Source organism: Ambystoma mexicanum, chromosome 2p, assembly GCF_040938575.1.
Source record: "Ambystoma mexicanum isolate Mex_15411 chromosome 2p, UKY_AmexF1_1, whole genome shotgun sequence".
NCBI classification, from domain to species: Eukaryota; Metazoa; Chordata; class Amphibia; order Caudata; family Ambystomatidae; genus Ambystoma; species Ambystoma mexicanum.
This window is the reverse complement of record NC_090923.1, coordinates 1002219450-1002238837: the sequence shown is the minus strand read 5'-3', so window position 1 is coordinate 1002238837 and position 19388 is coordinate 1002219450.

The following is a 19388-nucleotide window of genomic DNA, read 5'->3' as shown; positions in this document are numbered from 1 at the left end:
CCTTATAAGGATCTTTCTGGCCTCTGAGGCCAGGAAGAAGGCTAAACAACAAGATGGAAAAAGAATGGGCGAAAAACCTCGTGGCACGGCCATGTTTACCCAGTAGCCACAGTAAGTAACCAAACGCAGTAAATGTGGTTAAGCTAAAACAAAATTCCGCAAAAAGTGGGGAAAAGTCATTTCTGCCACCAGCCCATCTTTTAAGCACCTCTAGAGTAACCCAAAAAAATCCTTTGAGTATTAGTCTAGGGCAAAACAAAAATGAACCCCATTGCACTGCAGTGTAAGCTGCTGTGCACAATGATAAAAAGTTACCACATGTGATACAAAAGTAACCACAAGTAGCAACATAGTCACAAGACCAAGAGAAACACTGTTTCCCAGTACTGATAGCCTTGAGGACATATCACTTTCCCCATAACATGTGAGCAAAGGCCAGTACAGTGAAGCTTAAGGCTTCACTGCACTGAAAAAGTACAGGTCAGATCGAAAAATAAAAGCAAAACGTTTGGGGGTTCCATAAAGATGGAAGGAAAGGTGCAGTAAGATAATCTCTCCTAACAAGGCCCAAGAACAGTGAGATCTCCAGAGCTGCACAGGAACAGAAGTCATCAGCTGCATCTTTTCTTCTTTACCAAGGTACTGTAAAACAAGTCTAAGAGAGCTTACCTCAAACTGTGGAAGTGCTTGTAACTTCTGCAACTCACAAGCCCAATCAGCCTGTGACCCTACATTTGGTTCTTCTTTTTATCAAAGACTCTTAAGAACTTGTGCAAAGACTTTTCCATTTACTTACCTGAAGTGCTGCATCCTATAGAAAAAGACTTTGGCCTATTGACTTTGGCTTAGCTTATTGAATTGAATGACTCTTCTAAGTGCTATCGGAAAGTATTTGCCCTGCTTAGGAATATTTGTAACTTCTTGTGTTCTAATAATCTTTGCGTTTTACCAACTTTTAAAGAGTATTCTAAATGCCAACAGTAAGGTATTAATGGCCCCATTACTCTTGTTACTGAAGTCATCTGTGGGTGTAGGTTATGTCTGTGGGCCATTCCAAAAGGGCCTTGTCTGATTCAGAAACTTAAAGTGTACAGTATTGAAGTATATTTGTGTGTTACTATTCTATTGCTCCCTTCTGAAGAAGGCTTTATAACTGACTGATAAATACATTATTAATTGTTTATGCAAGAAACCTTGAGTGTAAGAGTTTATTTGAATACCTGTAACTGTGAATCTTTGTGCAACTCCACTACAGCTCACATTTCCCCTCTTGAGATAAGCCTGGCTGCTCAACACGCTACCAAAACTGTGTAGTACAAGCTTATACCAAAGGTCGGGTTGCCTATACCTGTAGTCATAGTTGATACTAGTGTTCCCAGCGGGTACTGCATTCAAACTTTGCCTAACAGTAACAATCCTGAAAACCAGCGTAGATACGTGATGTTAAGAAGCGCGTCTCTGATGGCAGTGTCTCAAACAATTAGCAACACAGGAGCCTGAGGGACAGAAGCAGTTGTCGGCATGCGGGCAGCAATGAGGCAGAAGTGGTAAGCAAAACAATCCAGGGACGTAGCAGTAGTCAGCGTTGATCTGACAGGGAGAAGCAGAACGTTAAGCAGCACAGTCCGTTCGCAATCCAAGTCGAAAACACCAGGGTCAAACAGGTCCAGAGATAAAGCAGGGGCGTAGTCTGGGTAGCGAAATTAGGTCAGCAATGTAGTATCAAGAAGTAACAAGGAAATGTGTGGAATCAAGGAACAACTCTAATCAGAAGCACTGAGTTGTCGGCGAAGGCGATACTTATTCCTTAGCTCACGCAACGTCCTGTGTGTCATGTGATCACGAGGGCCGGCCCTCCCCTTGGGTGCCATATGTACGGCTAAAGCACATTGTGTGTGCAGAGGCTTCCAATATCGCCATGGCAACCTCCACGGCAGGTGGGGTTGCGCTCTCTAGATCTGTGGGGAATGCCTGGCAGAGGAGTGGAGCTGAGAAGCTGTATGCAAAGAAACCTTCCCAGTGTATGGAGACTTGACAGTGAGTTTATGTGAAACCCTGGGCTTACGTGCATGTGGATTCCTTGACAGCATCCTCCCCCAAAGGGCCACCCACACCCTGAGAAGCTAGGAATCCGCTGCAGTAGCAGGGGGGTGTTGATGTTAACAAGAGGTTCCCAAGTTCTGTCTTCCGGACAATACCCCTTCCAATCAACGAGATAGTGAGGTACCCGCCTATGGATCTTGCAGTCGAGTATAGCATTGACCTTGTATACATCCGATCCAAGCACAGACACAGTGGAAGGTCGAGATGAGGGGCGAGTGCCAGGAAGACAAGGCTTCATCAAAGAAACATGGAAGACAGGGTGTACTTTCCAATGAGAAGGTAAAGCTAGACGTACAGCTAGAGGATTAATGCCTTCAGTGATCACATAAGGACCCACAAAGCATGGCAGCAATGCCTTGCGACCCGGAATCTGGAAGGTCCTAGTAGAGAGCCAGATCTGCATCCCGGCCTGGTAATCCGGGGCAGGCGCACAAAGCTGATCTGCGAAAGCTTTGGAGCGATTCTGGGCATACAGTGAGTTTATGTGGAACCCTGACCTTACATGTACGTTGATTCCTGACATCTGCAGCCCCACCACATATGACCATAGTCCTCTTTAGCCCCCCCACATTTCCAACAGTTTGGGCCATATCCCTTACACATATTTGCTAGTACGACCAGCGGGTAATGCCACCTATGTAGGATCTTTACAGCCTGGTGTCTATACTGCAAGGATGCTTTCGACTGTGCCACTTTTCTACACATCAATGTCCACAAGGCATCATCTATTTCCTTCTCTAGGTCACGTCCCCCATCTAATCCTGGACGGGAGTGGGTCTCTAGGCTCTGGGTTCCGCCAGCAAAATCCCCTTACATAGCAGAGCTATGAGTCCCCGGAGACCCTCCTTGTGAGCAGGAGTGTCTCAAAATCTGTCAGTCCCCTCTGTAGATTCACCCCCCACCTACCCTCTGATAGGACTCCCTTCAGCTGTAGATAGCGGAATATGGACAGCGTGTCTATCCGCAAGCAGTCTGCTAGCCTCTCTATTGTAATGAAGGACCCCCCTTCCGACATCTGGCCCGCCCTGCTCAGCCCAGCCTGGTTCCACGTTTGGAACGCCAGAGGTTATTCAATCCTGTCTCATATTGGTGGTGCCCAGATACAACTCAGGGGGGACGGCCATGTAGAAAACCATCTATTTCCACCTCCGTCCCTCCAGAAGACCCATAAGTCTTCCAGGATTCGGTGAGTTAGCACCCTCCCTGGGATACAAGAGCTGGGAAACCACAGCCATTCTCTGAGGGGGACTGGTGTTATGACCACTTTATCCAGTGGCATCTATTGCTTTTCTGTGGCGGGGTCCAGATGGTCCACCAGTAGGGCCGCTTTATAGTAGGTCGGGAGGTCTGGGAAGCCCACCCCGCTTCCTCTTTTGGTAAGATCAGTGTTTTGTATGTTTGGCTTCAGGAGCATCTGAAACAGGAACAGGAATTTGGGCAATACCACTATTTTTATACAGTTCAGGCGCGCCATCCACGAAAGCCCCAGTCTGCCCCATCGTTCCACATCTTTGCACACCTTAGTCTATAATGGCATATAGTTCCCTGAGTAAAAGTGCCCAAATTATTTGTATACCTGGACTCCCAGATATGTAAAGTGCTCCTCCTGCATTTTGAATGGGAGCCCCCTCATATACTCTTTTTATGTTTTCATGAGCCCCCCAACCAGCAGCTCCACTGTCTTGTCAAGGTTAACTTTAAAACCTGAATGTTTTCCATATTGCTGTAGGCTATCCATAACGCAGTGTATCAAGTGTAGCAGGTCCGCGTTGTAGAACAGGGCGTCGTCCGCAAAGAGGCTCATTTTATACACTAACCCTCTGACCGATACCCCCTTAATCCCTTCGTTTCTGCACAACCCTCTGGCCCAAGGCTCCATCACAAGCGCATAGAGCAGCGGGGTGAGCAGACATACCTGTCGTGTTTCTCCTTGCAGCTGGAATGTCTGCGAGACACTCCCGTTTGCCACCACCCTGGCTGTTGGTTTCGAATAAAGGGCTGCGACCCATTGCCTCCATCTCCCGCCTAGGCCTATTGCTGAGAGGACTTCCTCCATAAAGGTCCAATTTACCCTATCGAACTCCTTCTCAGCATCTAAGGCTAGCATTAAGGCACCTTCCCTCCCCACCTCTGGCGAGTTAAGAATATGAAGCGTCTTCTGCATATTATCGGCTCCCTGCCTATGCAGAATGAATATGGTGTGTTCTGCGTGTACCAGTGTACCAGTCCCGGAGGATGAGACTCCAGATGGGACGCCAGCACCCTAGTGAAGATCTTGGCGTCCACATTTAATAACGAGATGGGCCTGTAGGAGGCACAGCTGGACGGGTCCTTGCCCGGCTTCAGAATCACTGTAATCAACGCTTGGAGGAACGTCGGTGGGATTGATCCCTCCCCTGTTATGAAGTTAAATAGTTTTGCTAGTGGCATTGCCAGCAGGTCTTGATGCTTCTTATAAATATCAGTGGTAAACCCGTCCTCTCCCGGATCTTTCCCAGCCTTTAACTTGTGAATCGCTAGCAGCACCTCATTCCTTGTCACTTCACTGTCGAATGCTTCCCGCACATCTGTTGGCAAGCTGGGAAGCTGCAACCCCTCTAGGTAGCCACGGATCTCATCCCACCCTGCTTCTTCTGGTTTGGAGTACAGTCCTGCGTAGTATTCAGTAAATTGGGATTTGATCTCCTCAGCCTTTTCCACCATGGCCCCATTTGCGTTCCAGATCCTGACAACCCTCCTCGCCATCCTATCACCCCTCACCCTGTTTGCCAGGAAGGCCCCTGCCGCGTCTCCCTGCTTGTAGTATTTCTGCCATGTGTACCTCATCTGCTTGACCACTTCCCCTATGGAGATTGAGTTTAACTTCTGCCATTTATCCCTCATTTCCCCCAGGAGCTTTTCCCTGTCTGCATTCGATTGGTCCATCTGTGCTTTCACTGCTTTCAGTTCCCCCCCGAAGCCTGGTTTCCACTAGCCCCCTTTCCCTTTTCTTCCGCCCCCCTCGGCAATGAGCAATCCCCTAAATGTGGCCTTTGCTGCCTCCCATACCGTGACCATGCCCACCTCCCCATTATCATGTGTGGTAAAGTATGCACCTATCTCCTTCACTAGGAAGTCCCTGAACACCTGATCTCTTTCCAAGGTATCGTTACATCTCCATCGTGTTTGCCTCCTCTGAGGGCTCCCTACCTTCCAAACTCCCATCAATAGTTTGTTGTCCGATCACGTTATAGATTCCACTTTAGGCCCCTGTGTTATCTCCTCCTGTTCCCGGGGTACCAGTAACATATCTATCCTGGCATAGATTTGGTGTGGGGGGAGAAGAATGTGTACCCTACCGGCCCAGCCTGGTGCTTCCTCCATATGTCAGTCCAATGATAGTCCTGCAACAGATGCCTAAAGTTAACATTTTCTTTGGACTCATTCCTCTGCTTTTCTCCCTCAAGGGACCAGCAGTTCACCCCAGAGTCTCCCACCAGGTTGGAATCCCCTCCCAGGACAGTGTTGCCCTCCACCCAACCCTCCACCATCTCGAATACCCGGGGCAGAAACTTCACTTGTCCTGGGCTGGGCGCGTACAGCGTAGCTAGGATAAACTGTACACCCTTGTGGACACCCTTTATCCCCAGAAACCGGCCCCAAACCCATTCTTAATCTGCATCACCACCAACCAGAATGTTTTGGTCATAAGATGGCCACCCCCTCCTTCTTGCGGTCCTTGTGAGAAGGACAGTACATTGTTCCGATATCCCTCCCTTTTGACCAGGGACTCAGCCCCTCGTTTGTAGTGCGTTTCCTGTAAAAAGAGGACCGCCAGATGCTGTTTGTGAAACATATTGCCCGTCAGCGATTTTTTTATCTGGGAATTTAAGCCTTTGACATGTAGCGTGGCTATCCTCAACTCAGCCATACCCCTTTGTCACTATGCATGCAGTGTCTCTTCGGGTGTCGCAAGAGCCCCTCCTTTTCCTACTTTGTAAGGTTGACTGCGTTTGATAGCCCAACCTCCCTCCTTCATCCTCCCCCTCCCCACCCCTCTGTTCCCCCTTTGTCCGCAATCCCACACTACTTGCATTGTAGCATCACAAACCAAACCACCAGGGTGTGTGTTCCCGCCCTGGCCCATATGTCGTCCCTTATCCTTAGACCTGGGCGTTAGCGCCTCTTTGCTTACAACATACTAAGCCCCCTTGTCTCCTTCCCATCCTCATCCCCCTCCAGTCGTCCCCCATGGATCGCCCATCCCCCATTTCAAACTCCCAGAGTAACTCCCGCCCCCTGCATTGAAACATTGAACCAAGCAAACGGTGCTGCTGTGGAACATTCCCCTCAAAGCTTTCAACTCCACCCCACCACCCCAAAACACGCTTATCGATTAACTTAAGCAACTTGGGGGTTCACCCCCGTCTTGATATGACCTGTGGGTCGGGCAAGAACCCTCACCAGACTGGCCTTGTTCCTCTCAGGTGAATTCCCCCCATGAGGGCGGGGTGCCAAGCTTCTGGAACTTCCTGGCACTGTGAATGTTGCGCCGCCCCCGAGGTGTCCGCATTCCGGCTGCTCTGTTGGTTTGACTGGGCCCCTCTTCAGCTCCGCAGCCGTCCGGCCCCCATCCCAAGAGTTCCTCCAGGGTCAACTTTGATGTCGTCGTCTGTTGTCACCTAGCGCCTCTCGCCTTCCCACTCAAAGATAAGCTCAAAGGTGTATCCCCATCTGTATCTTACCCCCTTTTCTCTGAGCCATATGGTCAGGGAGCTGCATTTCTTGCGCCTGAGAAGTGTTTGGGCTGCGAGATCTTGGAAGATGCGCACTTTAGAGCCTTCATATTCAATGTCCCCCATGCGTCTAGTCTTCTCCTGGACATCCACCTTGTCTCGGTAGTAACGTAGCTTGGCAAGGACTGAGCGGGGCCCCCTGCCTCCAAAGCCCGTCCGATGCACTCTGTCCAGGGGTACAGTCTCTCCTTCCTTAGAGCCCAGGACCATCCCGATAATCTTCTGTATCTTTCATTCCAGTCCAGCCTGGGATTCACCCTCCTTCTCCCGTAGGCTGAAGAAGCTGAGGTTGTTGCGCCTTTCCCTGTTCTCTATGTCCTCCACCTTTAGCCGTGGTTCCTCCTCCCATTTCTCCATTTCTTGAAGGCGTGCCCCCACCTGCGCCTCTATGATCACAGAGGATGTTTGGTTTGCCTCCAGGACCTCGACCTTGTTCTCCAGGGTGGTGACTCTTTGAGAGCACCTTTGGAGTTTGCCCGTCATTTGCCCCCTTCCTGCCACCTATGATGGGGGAGGGCCCTGCTGCAGCCTGGTCTGCTTCCCCAATGCTCTGCCCTCACATCAGCTCCTCACTCCTTGGGGTGCCCCTACTTGAGGAGATTGCCTCCCCCTTCCTTTGTGGCCACTCCACGGCAGCTCCTGGGCCCGGGCAACCCTCCTCCACTTAGCTGTTGCTCTGGGGCACCCCCGGGGTGCACTCACCAGTCCGTGGGCCTTGTCTCTCCTTGGACCCTGTGCTCACAAGTCCTGGTGGGCTCCTCGGTGTGCTCGCTCCCACAGGGCCACCCAGGGGGTGTCGCTCCATTTATTCCAGCCCCACAGTGTCTTGGGACTCTCTGCCTGTCAGCGCTCCTCAGTGTTGCTGCACTACTCAACTTGCCTCTAGAACAGGGTAAGGTGTGCTGGGCCCGTCGCCAGCTATTGTTGGCTTGGAATCCCCATCTGTCCTGGGGCATATAGACCCGCCGTTGCAGTGAGGACTCCCAGCGATCCGGCAACCACTTCACCTGCCGCATCAGCCACTCCCCCTGAGTCCATCAACCGCTGACCCTGCGCTGTATGCTGGGCTCCCCTGTCACCTCTTCCTCCGGCATGGTTCACCTGCCATTGCAGCTGCATCCCCCAGCACCTCCGTGTGTACGGGTCCCGCTGCTCATTTCAGACGGTCCCGCAACACACCAGCCAATGTCTTGGTTTCCCACTCTGGGTCTCATGTGCACTGGGCTAGCAGCGCCAGTTTCCTGCGGGTCCCGCATCCTCTTGTGGCAGCACGTCTCGCCCAGCACTCCGGACGCTGCTGACTCCTCTGAGATCCCCTCTGGCTCTGCCACGGAACCTGCAGGGCTCCAATCCGGAGATCCGTCGCTTTCTCCCAAAGCAGCAGTGCAAGGCCTCCCCCTGGACTGGGAGCCCCCCAAACCCCTGCAGCTTCCGTGGCCTCAACCGCCCCCAACTAGGAGACTTGCTGCTCTGGAGCAACGGCCTGGGTCTTCTCCCACCCAGCCTGTCTCAGCGTCTTCCGTGCAGGCCTCGACTAGGTCTGCCTCCTCATACCCGTTTGCATGGGTTTCATTGCTTGATAGTCGCACCTTTGCTGCAGGGCATGTTCATCTGCTCAGGGACCCTCCTTTAAGGGTCTCGGGCACCCAACTCCGCCATACTCCACAAAAACTCCAGGACAGGGGACAGAGCTTGATGAGCAGGCTGCCATTTTGCCTGCGCCACCTGGTTGAGGCTGTGTTTCTTAATGAACTTGATTAGTGGAGCAGGTATATGTTGAAATACAATGGGGATAAGGAGGATCCTTTGGTAATCTGCAGGTGGATTCTCTTGGCGTTGATTTGAAAGGTTTGATCCATACAGTTTCTGTTCTGTTTGTTAGGAAGGATTTCATCCATCGTATGGCTAGGTCAGTGGTTCCTATTTCTTGCAATCTCCTGATTAGGATGTCATGGTTACCTGTGTCAAATGCTGCAGAGAGATCCAGGAGTATTAGAGCTGTGCTTTTGTCTGAGTCTGCATTATACTTTAGGCCATCCCAGATTGAGAGAAGTGCCTTTTCCGTTCCTCTCATTGGTCTGAAGCCTACTTATGCTTGATCGAGCAGTAGGTGTTCTTCTATTAATTCTTGTGTTATTCTGTAGACGTATGTTTTGAGTAGTTTCGCTGGGTATGGAATGTTTGAGATGGATCTGTAGTTGGAGACGTCCTGCACGTTCCCTGCTGTGTCCTTGAGGAACGGCTTCATGTATGCCGATTTTAATGATCTTGGTACTTTCCCTGTTGAGAGTGATTGGTTGAAGAGGTTTCTGTAATATTCCATGGGTGTTCCATGTTGTGGTGCTGTCCCCTTAAGGGAGGCGCACGCAGCGGCGTGACGTTGCATGCCGCCGTGTGCATTATAAATAAAGGGGGCGTTCCCGGCCACAACAGTGCGGCCGCGAAGCCCGAGCAGTGCAGACGTGTCTGTGTCAGTCTGTTGGTGCTGGGGGCTTACGGCATCACTTATGGGGGTCCTCACAGACTCCCAACAGTGGCGACGAGGTCGGTGTAATGCCTGGGCCCGGTCAATTTTTTTTCCCAAAACAGTGATCGTTGAAGCTTTTCGTTTCACGCCGTAGGCCGTGCAGAGACCACGCGGCAGGCGGCCATTTTGAATTTCGGGCAGTGGAAACTCGCAGGGCTCCGGTTGGACCTGTGAGGGGCATCCATGCCTAATTTTTGGAAAAAACTGATTGCAGGCAGACAGACCTGCACATCCATGTCCAGATTTTATTTTTTTTCGAGTTTTGGGCCTCCTACATCGAGTGAAAGCGAGGAGAAGGGGTAAAATGCTTAGGCCTGCTTGGCCCTAACTCCTCCTTGGCTCAATTTCTGGGACATCCATGCTGGGACACGGCACTGGGCAGTTGAGGATTTCCTCCTTCATTCTCCTCTTCATCATCATACCCAGTTGCTGTGTAGGTGTGTGAGGCATACTGCTGGTCCGGAGTGCCGCCACCTGTCATCATCATCATCATCATCATCATCATCATCATCACCAGGTCTGGACTTTGTTTGCCTGTGTGTGTTTGGACTGGCGGGAACCAAGGCCCCAGTGGAGAGTGAACTGTGGTAGTGGGAGTGAGTTGCGGCCCCCAAAAGTCACACTGGGGGGTGCCTGTGCGCTCTAACCCATGAATGTGCCTGGTGACCAGGACGGTGGGCAGCTTGCGGACCGGCAGCAGCCACAAGCTCAGCCACAACATCAAGCACTGCCTCAGGCTCCACCGTTAGCACAGCTGGTTGTGCGGCAGCCCCCTCAATTCATGGCGCAGATTAGGGCTCCGGCGGCACTACAGCCCATCCGGGAGTTCGATGTCTCAGGACCACCTTCCAGCTGGGGCCCAGATGGAAAAGGTGGGTGGACCGTCTAGACATGTACTTCTGGGCCACGATGGAGACGGATGATGACAGCAAGCTTTCCACCCTGCTATTTGCAGCCGTACCTGCGGTGCATGAAATCTTCAAGTCCCTCCAGCCAGCAAACACCTCCTATGCGGCAGCTAAGTCTGCACTTCAAGATAATTTTCTGTGATGCTCTCAGCATGGTAGAAGGAGGATGAGACATTGGACACCTTCTATGGCCGTCTCAGACGTCTATCGCTGGCATGTGCATGGGGTGATGCGGAGGACATGATCAGGACTATGCTCTTTCATGCGTGTTCCTCAGGTAAACTGAGACGGCAGGTGTTGAAGGAACCCGGTACCATGCTTGCCCGCATCCTGGAGCTGGGGCGCTGCCACAAAGTGTCCGAGGCCCGGGCGTCCAGGATGGAAGCTGGCTCATGCCCGGTAAAGACCGAGGAGATATGTGCCATGTCGCGGGGTGGCAGAGGCGTCAGAAGAACCGGATCCGGCCTCCGTGACAGGGACAGGAGAGCTGGTGAGTCGTGCCAGAAGTGTGGATACGACCTACCCCACCCTGCTAAATGCCCGGCGGCGGGAAGGACCTGTGGAAGGTGTGGTCTCGCAGATCACTTTTCCCCTGTGTGCAAGGCGGCCCTACCGGTGTTGGTGCCCAGAGGCCCGGTTCGGTCGGGGTACCTCCGTCAGAATCGCCCCCCAAAGGTGGCCCAGGTCGACCAGGGTGAGGAGGGTGCCCCAGCAGAAGAAGAGGAAGAAGAAGAGAAAGAGAACATCTTTTTCGTGCCGAGTGTGGGGGCCCTCAAATCTAAGAACAGACGCCAACCGAGGTGTGTGGTGGAAGTCAACAAGTCACCAGTCCCGGTGGTCGTAGACACGGGTGCCTCGGTCAATGTGATGGCCCGTGGACATTATGATGCAATGGACACGCCTTCCAGGTTGGTCAGCCCGAAAGCCCGGATCTTTGCCTTCAGGGGGTCGGAACCCATTCCTTTGGATGGTGCTTTTGTGGCAAAGGTGGAACACGATGGCTCGCAGATCACAGCCCGGTTCCATGTCACACCAGTGAGCACAAACAATCTCCTGATTTGTGCTGCAGCAGAGGCCTTAGGCATTGTCAGCTTTGCCTACTCGGTATACCTAGAGGACATTCATGATCTGCTGGACAAGTATTCTGCTCTGTCTCTCGGAATTGGACAAATGGCTGGTGACCCGGTGAGGCTGCACATTGACGAATCTGTGCAGCCCATAGCCCTGAAAAATCGGAGGGTGCTGAAGTGGGAGAATGGGACAAAAGACTCCCACCAATCCCCTCACGCCCCTGGCCTAGAGGATCGCGGCCCAGACACCCGCCACAAGAGGAATTTGCCTATCTACCAGACGACCAAATACCCTGGTACAGGAACATACGGATGTGCCCACCAGCCTGCCCTGCTCAAGCCGACACCTGCGGCATGGATGAACTCGACTGAACCATTCAACAGTAAATAAATACATCGTTAGAGATGCCATGACGACCTAGCTAACGGTCAGAACACCCGTGCAACCATGCACACTGGACACTCCCACACCAATCCACACGAAGAACATACTCAGTGCTATGACGTAGGTGACGGACACACCCACTGACGCACATCTTTATTATTTTTCACATAGGGTTTTCAAAATTCAGAAACGCAAGACGCACAAAGCACTCATCTAAAATGCTTGCTGACGCTTCTCCTAACCCATGCATTGTGATGAAAAATGCAACGAAGACATGATACTGGATATGAAGCAATATGATACCGTAACTTAAAGTGCCGTGCATCAAACATCCCCACATATGCACCAGGCCCAAGTAGGCCGCAAACAAGAGCCTCCACGAACATTGAACGAACAAGAGTACAATTGCTGACCCTGCAGAATGAGCCCAGCGAGAACTGACAGCCAAGGGGGCATTGTTGCAACTCGCATGCCACAAGCCGAAGCCAAGGTCACACCTGCAAACTAAGCCAGACACGCAGAGACAAATACAATTTTAAATGTGCAGAATTCTGCCTCAACCACGGTCTCTCCTCACGTGACCAAGCCGAACCTGACAGGGTGCCAGACCCAGGAGGGAGAAGTCGCCTGGGTCCCACGTTTTGAGACACAGGCTGCAACAATGAAATGACCCAATGGACACCTACGGCGGTGGGAATAGTCTGCTCTCAAGCATATGAGCAAATCCACTCATTGTCTGCACAAACACATAGTTACATACTGTTGCAAATGACAGGTACACCGCGAGCTGGGAACAACGATGGTCCCAGGCTGGGGGGCTCGCGAGTGGACCAATCAGAACATGGGGCACTCATCACTGACGCCATTAACATTAGCCAATCATCAGGGGTCTTCGTGTAACAATTTTCATGTATCTAATAGAAGGGACAACCCAAGTATACCACCTGACTCACCCTTAACCACTAACAATCTCCTCTATACGTGTGCTATACTAACCCTACCACTCGAGGAACCAATCCAGAGTGGCGATAGGTTTTTTGCTAACTTTCCCAGGTGACGCAAGTAGCGCGTTTCTTGCGGTTTGTGTGCGGTTTCCTACGATTTGGTGATTATTGATCAATGAGTAGATGAGGATCCCTATTGATTGAGCAGAAAACTCGATAGATAGATGACGTTTCCCTGTAGGCGGTAGCTAGCTGGTTGCCTAATACGAAAGATAATTGGCTGGTTAAGCCCTCCTGTCGAGGGGCGTATCACACGCGAGGCGACGCAGCGTGCGCAGTCTGATTATATTGTTGATTACCTTATTCCAGGCGTGACAAGAGGACAGCTGTGGGGTTAACGGGGGTAGATTGCAAACTTATTTCAAACTTTTAAAAACATGTAAAGAACTTACCAGTAGTTTTGGAAGAGGTCGGTGACGTCACCAGTAGGGCTTTCATAGGATATCTCGAACACAAGGCATTTTTTGGAGAGTGGTGGAGGAAGAGAATAATGGTAAGGGAGTGGAGACGAAGATAAACGGTAACGAGTAGATTGGGGCAAGGTGAGGGGGACGTGGCCGCACACGGAGAACGCCGGCCACGACAAGTGAAGAAAGAGGAGGAGGGGTAAAATAAAGTGGGACGGCTGTATAAGAACGTCACATAGGGCACGCAGCCGCAGGGGGCTACGTGCGCCTCGGCCGTAGGGGGCCGTAACGGTGTTCGGTGAAGGAAGAAAAGAGAGAAAAGAATATACAAATGCAAATGCTATATTTTACTATTTTGTTTTAGCGAACAATCGCAAGTCCCCAAAATTACGGCGCCAGGTAAAGATCTGAAATTGTATGGCGTACACTATTAGCAAGATAACCGCTACCATATAGAGGGAGGATAACAATTGAAGTGCTACTATGTCATACGGGACAGGATCGGGAGGGTGGGGGAACACCCTCACTACCCCGCTACAGCATATATGTAAAACACTGTCACCCCATAGGGAGAAACTGATCAAATACAGCATAGAATGGACACAGGGGATGGACAACAAAATGACGACACCATGGCCGCCTAATGGCAGTTTCGATCCATATACCCAACACTCACTATTAACCCATCTGCATAACACATACAAGGGAAAGAAGTTGACACACCACGTGGAGGTGTTTAACTTATGGAGGATGTTCCAGGGGTCCCGACCAGGACCAAACGGAATGTTCACTGTGGGGGGAACAAAGGAAGAGAAGAAGATTAAGGAGGAAGAAGAGAATGGGGAAAAAGAGAGTGAAGGCACACAGAACACGGGGAACGGACAAGAGGGAGGAGAAAAGAGTAACAACATAAACGAAAAACAAATAAAAAGGAACCGAGCGACGACATGCCCCTAGCGAAGGTAGTGAAAAAAGAGGAAGGGGGGGTTATATCCTTTAACGGAACTACGAGAAATGCTGAGAGAACAATTAAGGGCGGCTGAGGGGTACTCGAACCCGGCATACAGCTCGCCACCATATACAGCTACAGGTGGCCACACGGGAGGGGTGCAGACTAGTACGACGGGATCAATTTATACGAAGATGCCCGCAGGGGAGGGGAGGACTAGCGAAGAGCAAATCGCAGCAATAGGACATGATGAGTGGGTAGCTGCGCAGGTATTATTAAAATTACGAGGTACATTAACAGGAGAAGAGAAGGAGGAAGTAAGGAAAATGGACGAGGATAATGACAGAAAGAGCGAAATGAAAGGGGAAGGGGGAAAAAGAAAGGAGGAAGAGCTGTCACGACAAAAGGAAGAGATTTTGGAGGAGCGAATAGCAGAATTAAGGGATGAGCAAAATGCCCTGATCAAGCAGCTCGAGAGAGAGGAAAGAGAGAGAGCACGGGAAAGGAAAGAAAGTAAGAATGAGTTGGAAAAAATGAGGGAACGAACTGAGGAGCGAAAGAGAGAAGCTGAAAGGGTAAAGGCAGTAGCAGAAAGGGTATCCAGAGCAGCACTGCGTGACAAGAAAAGAGAGGAAGAAGAGAAAGAAAAAGAAATGGAAATATGGAAGAGGAGAATACTATCAGAAACGACAAAGAAATACAAAGAAGGGAGGATGATAGAGAGCATATTAGAGCGGGAAAGAGAGAGATGGGAAAGGAAGAGAGAAGAGGAAAGGATATTGGAAAAGATGAGTAGTGAAGTAATGGAGGAATTAATAAAGAAAAGAGAGGAAATTGGTAGAGAAATAGCGGAGAAAAGAGAAGGGGAAAGAGAAGATAGGAGAGGGGAGAGTGAAGTAAGGAGATATGTACGCAGAGACACAGAAGTAGCAACAACATCAGCACAAAGGGGAGCAATTGGTAAAGAAGAAACGGGAGGAACGGATTTAATAGACTTAAAAACAGTAACGATTAGGGGGAAAAAGACAGATTGGGGGTTGTCGCTCCTGGGTGACTTTTGTAGTGAGGAAGAAGAAGGAATGGAGAAGGAAGGAAGAAATAGGTAAAGGGAAAGCCTAGATAAATTGTACATCACCCGGACAAACAGGGAATCACCATGGGCCTGCAGGAGAAAGGAAGAACTGGTGGGAAGTGAGGGAGAAGAGCAAGGAATGGCGGGAAGGCAGACACGTGCAGCTACACCCTCATCATCCCGTCCAACATGCTCCACCACCCCACACTCATCCCGTGCAACATGCCCACCTACACCCGCACCCACCCCTCACGAACACACACCCTATGCAGGCAGGCTTAGAGACCTCCCTGGACGCAGGCAGGAAGAATGAATACACACGCCCACATTAAATAAAGGAAATGATAAAAGAAGGGGTAGAGATGGAGGAGAAACAGTTACGAGCAGGGGAAATATGGACACAACAGACGATGTAGACGATACGGAAGAAGAGGAGGGGTACACGGACTCGACTCTGGGGAACCCAGGGGGTCAAACAGGACACAACCTAATGCCACTTCTGGAGAGGGGAGGGGTTAGACCACAATACGTCCCTTGGAAGCATGCAGACAAGGAAAATATAAAGTGCAGGCTCCCATCATTAAGTGGAGGTGTGGGAAAATGGATCTATGAAATGGAAAAGCACACCGCAGGACAGAAACTAGCAGTAGGAGATGAAAGGGGCTCCTAATATCAATATTGGGGGATGCGGCAGATGACATCTGGAAAAGAGCAGGCTTTCCCGGGGTCACAATAACAAACACATCACACGACGGGGCACCATTCGCAAACTGCAGACATGCATTATGGCAAGCGCTGAGGGTACAATACCCAGACACATCAGACATAGGAGCGATTACATCACGCAAGATGCGTGAGAACGAAGATCCTGTTGATTATATCCAGGAAATTCAAGAGAAGTGGCGTATGGAAACTAGAGAACAATGGGACAAAACACAAGCAATATTCTATCATATACTAATACAAGGGCTCCCAAAAGTAGTGGGGATGGAAGCAAAAGCATGGCCAGAAATACAACTGACGATAGTACATCATTGTAGGACATGGCAAGAAAAGATGAAACAAAAGGAAGAGGATAGAAAAGCGGAAGAGGCTAAATTGGTGCAGAAAGAACTTACTAAATACACGATGGAAGGTGCACTAATAACTACACCTACAACAATGACCCAAAACCCCACACAAGTAGTGGCTGCACAAGATCCCTCCCAAATACAATCACCACAGATTGTAGCACAACAGCCGCCCCCACCATATACGACTAACATGGGAGGAGGATACTCAACACCAGGAGCTGGATATTATAATTATAACAGGGGAAGGGGAGGAATGATGAGGGGGAGGGGATACGGCTATAACACACAACAGCAAGGGGGAGGATTCAGAAATTTCTACCCCACCGGGCAACCAGTATACCAGGACAATTCAGGGAGTTTTCCATGGCAGACCAGGGAACCACCGGTATGTTGGATTTGTGGATTACTAGGACACATGTCACGCACATGTAGAATGCGACCCGGCACACCAGCATGGGGAGAACATGGACAACAAGGGCCTACAAGGGAACAGCAGGGCCACCAACAACAACAGGCACTGCAACCGGGAAATGTGCAGCAACAACTAGCAACACAACAACAGCCAAAGACATATTCACCACCACAACAACAGGTAGCAATGACACAACAACCTCAAGTGCAGCAAGTACAGCAACCCGCTCAAATCCAAGACCATAAAGTAACGTCTACCAATTCACAGCTACAGCAAACACAACTGGGAAGGGTGACGGTCCTGGGACACAACCCTTACACAGGAAGTGGTCAATCATTATACCCACAATAGGACAGCCCACAGATGGCCTTGGTGTGTCCCATCCTGTCGGTAACACCTAATAGTGCGGAGGAACCACGCATAGAGGTAACGATAAGTGACAAAAAGTTATCATTCCTTGTCGACACCGGGGCAACCCGGTCTTGCATAAGGGAAGGTAAATTTAAGATGCCAGGTGAGGCCATGAACACCCAAGGATTCTCTGGGGATAGGGGGTTGGTTCCCTTTACTGATAACATCCCCTTATCAATAGGGGATTATGACATGTCCGTCCCGCTTTTATATTCAAGGGACTCACCAGTAAACATACTTGGGAGAGACATAATGAGCAGGTTGAATATGACAATCTCCTTTGCGGAGGACGGCATAATTTGTTCCACTCCTGGAATAAACATGCTCACTGCACGGCAAATTATGCAAGCATACTGTGGACAGACAGTGATTAGGGCTGAGCCAGTAGATGGCGAACTGTTCCAGTACGGAACAGACATGGCATTCGCATGGATGCCAGGAATAGAAGGAAAGATCTGAAGGAGGCCAACAGCCTATTTGTTTAGACCAGAAACACCAGCCAATGAACCAGAAGGAAAGGTGATTTCAGTGAGCATGGAGAGCATTATAGCAACTGCTGATTATATCGCAGTACATGCCCAAGACAGGGAAGGAAGAGCATGGAGGGCAGTGTTAGCCCTAGCTGAGGGATGCAGGCTCACCCAGGTGTCAGACGAGGAGCTCTTTTCAGAAGAAAAGGAAGAGGGTGAAATGGTATTTATGATGAGTGTAGATATATGGCTAAGAGTGACATACAAACAAGTGGCACAGAAAATTGCAATGGCACTTGAAGCACCCACATCCACCCCAGTTCCTTTTTTTTGAGGGGGATATGGCAAAAGTCCCAACATCATTATGGACTACGAGTCCCTATGGCGTGGGGTGCATAAAAAGTATAGGGGGAGTAAGAATAAAATTGAAAAAAGGTGCAATACTCCCTATAGTGAAGCAATACCCACTATCAAAAGAGGCAGATGAGGGCATATATGAAACAATAACGGCCCTTATAAATAATGGCATATTGGTACCATCAGAATCACCATGTAACACAGCCGTATATCCAGTGCGCAAAGCTAAAGGAGGGTCTTGGCGTTTCATCCAGGACCTCAGGCCCTTGAACAACATAGTGGAAGCAGAATACCCCATAGCAGCAAACCCGGCCACAATATTGTCTGGCATTCCAGCAGAGGCATCACGACTTACAGTGATTGACCTCAAAAATGCCTTTTTCTCAATACCCCTGCATCCAGATTCACAAGATCTAACAAGCTTCACGTACAGAAACACAAAATGGAAACACACCAGATTGCCACAAGGGTACTGCGAGTCACCCTCAATTTTCAACAGAGTAATACAGATGGACTTGGGAAACATTGAATTGAAAAGCACAGTGTTGCAGTATGTTGACGATATAATAATTTGCAGCACAAGCGAAAAAAAATGCAGGGAGGACTCATTGAAGATGCTGACAATATTGGCTGAAAAGGGTTACAGAAAAGTTACAGTACTGTCAGGAACAGGTACTATACATTGGTCAGCTGATATCCCAACACGGAAGAAAGATTGTACCACAAAGAGCACAGGCTATATCAAAAACGCCATTGCCACAAACAGTGAGGGAGCTGCAGCAGTTCCTGGGATTGTGCAACTACTGTAGAGCATGGGTATTTGATCACAGCTCATACATAGGACCCCTACTTGAAGCATTAAGAGAAGCTAACAAAGGGGAGAAAAATTTGGGGTGGACAATGGAAATGAAAGAGGCCTTTGATGAACTGAAAGACGCAATATCAACTGCTCCGGTACTGGCCACCCCAGATTATGAACGACAATTCTTTATATTTTCACATTGCGACTCAGCAGTAATGAAAGCAGTGTTGGCTCAAAAAACAAGCATGGGATACAAACCAGAAGCATTTTACAGCGGTCACTTGGATCCTGTTATGTTAGGTCATTTCCCTTGCGAACAAGGTCTCGCCGCAGCTGCCTTCGCGGTAGAGAAATCATCATCTATTACAATGGGGTGCCCAACCACACTATTTGTGGAACATGCACTATTTGCAATATTGAACAAGCCTAAATCCACACTAACCACGCAGAGGGCGTCAGGTTATGAGATCATCTTATCTAGACCAGAATTATCAATTGTCAGATGCAGCACAGTTAATCCTGCAAGGTTTATAGCGGAAATTATTGAGGAGGGCGACTATGCACATGATTGTACGCAGAATACCGAAATGTACTCATGTACTAGAAAAGTTGAAGAGGATGCGCTGAATGGAGGAGAGCTCTTGTTCATTGATGGGTCGTCAA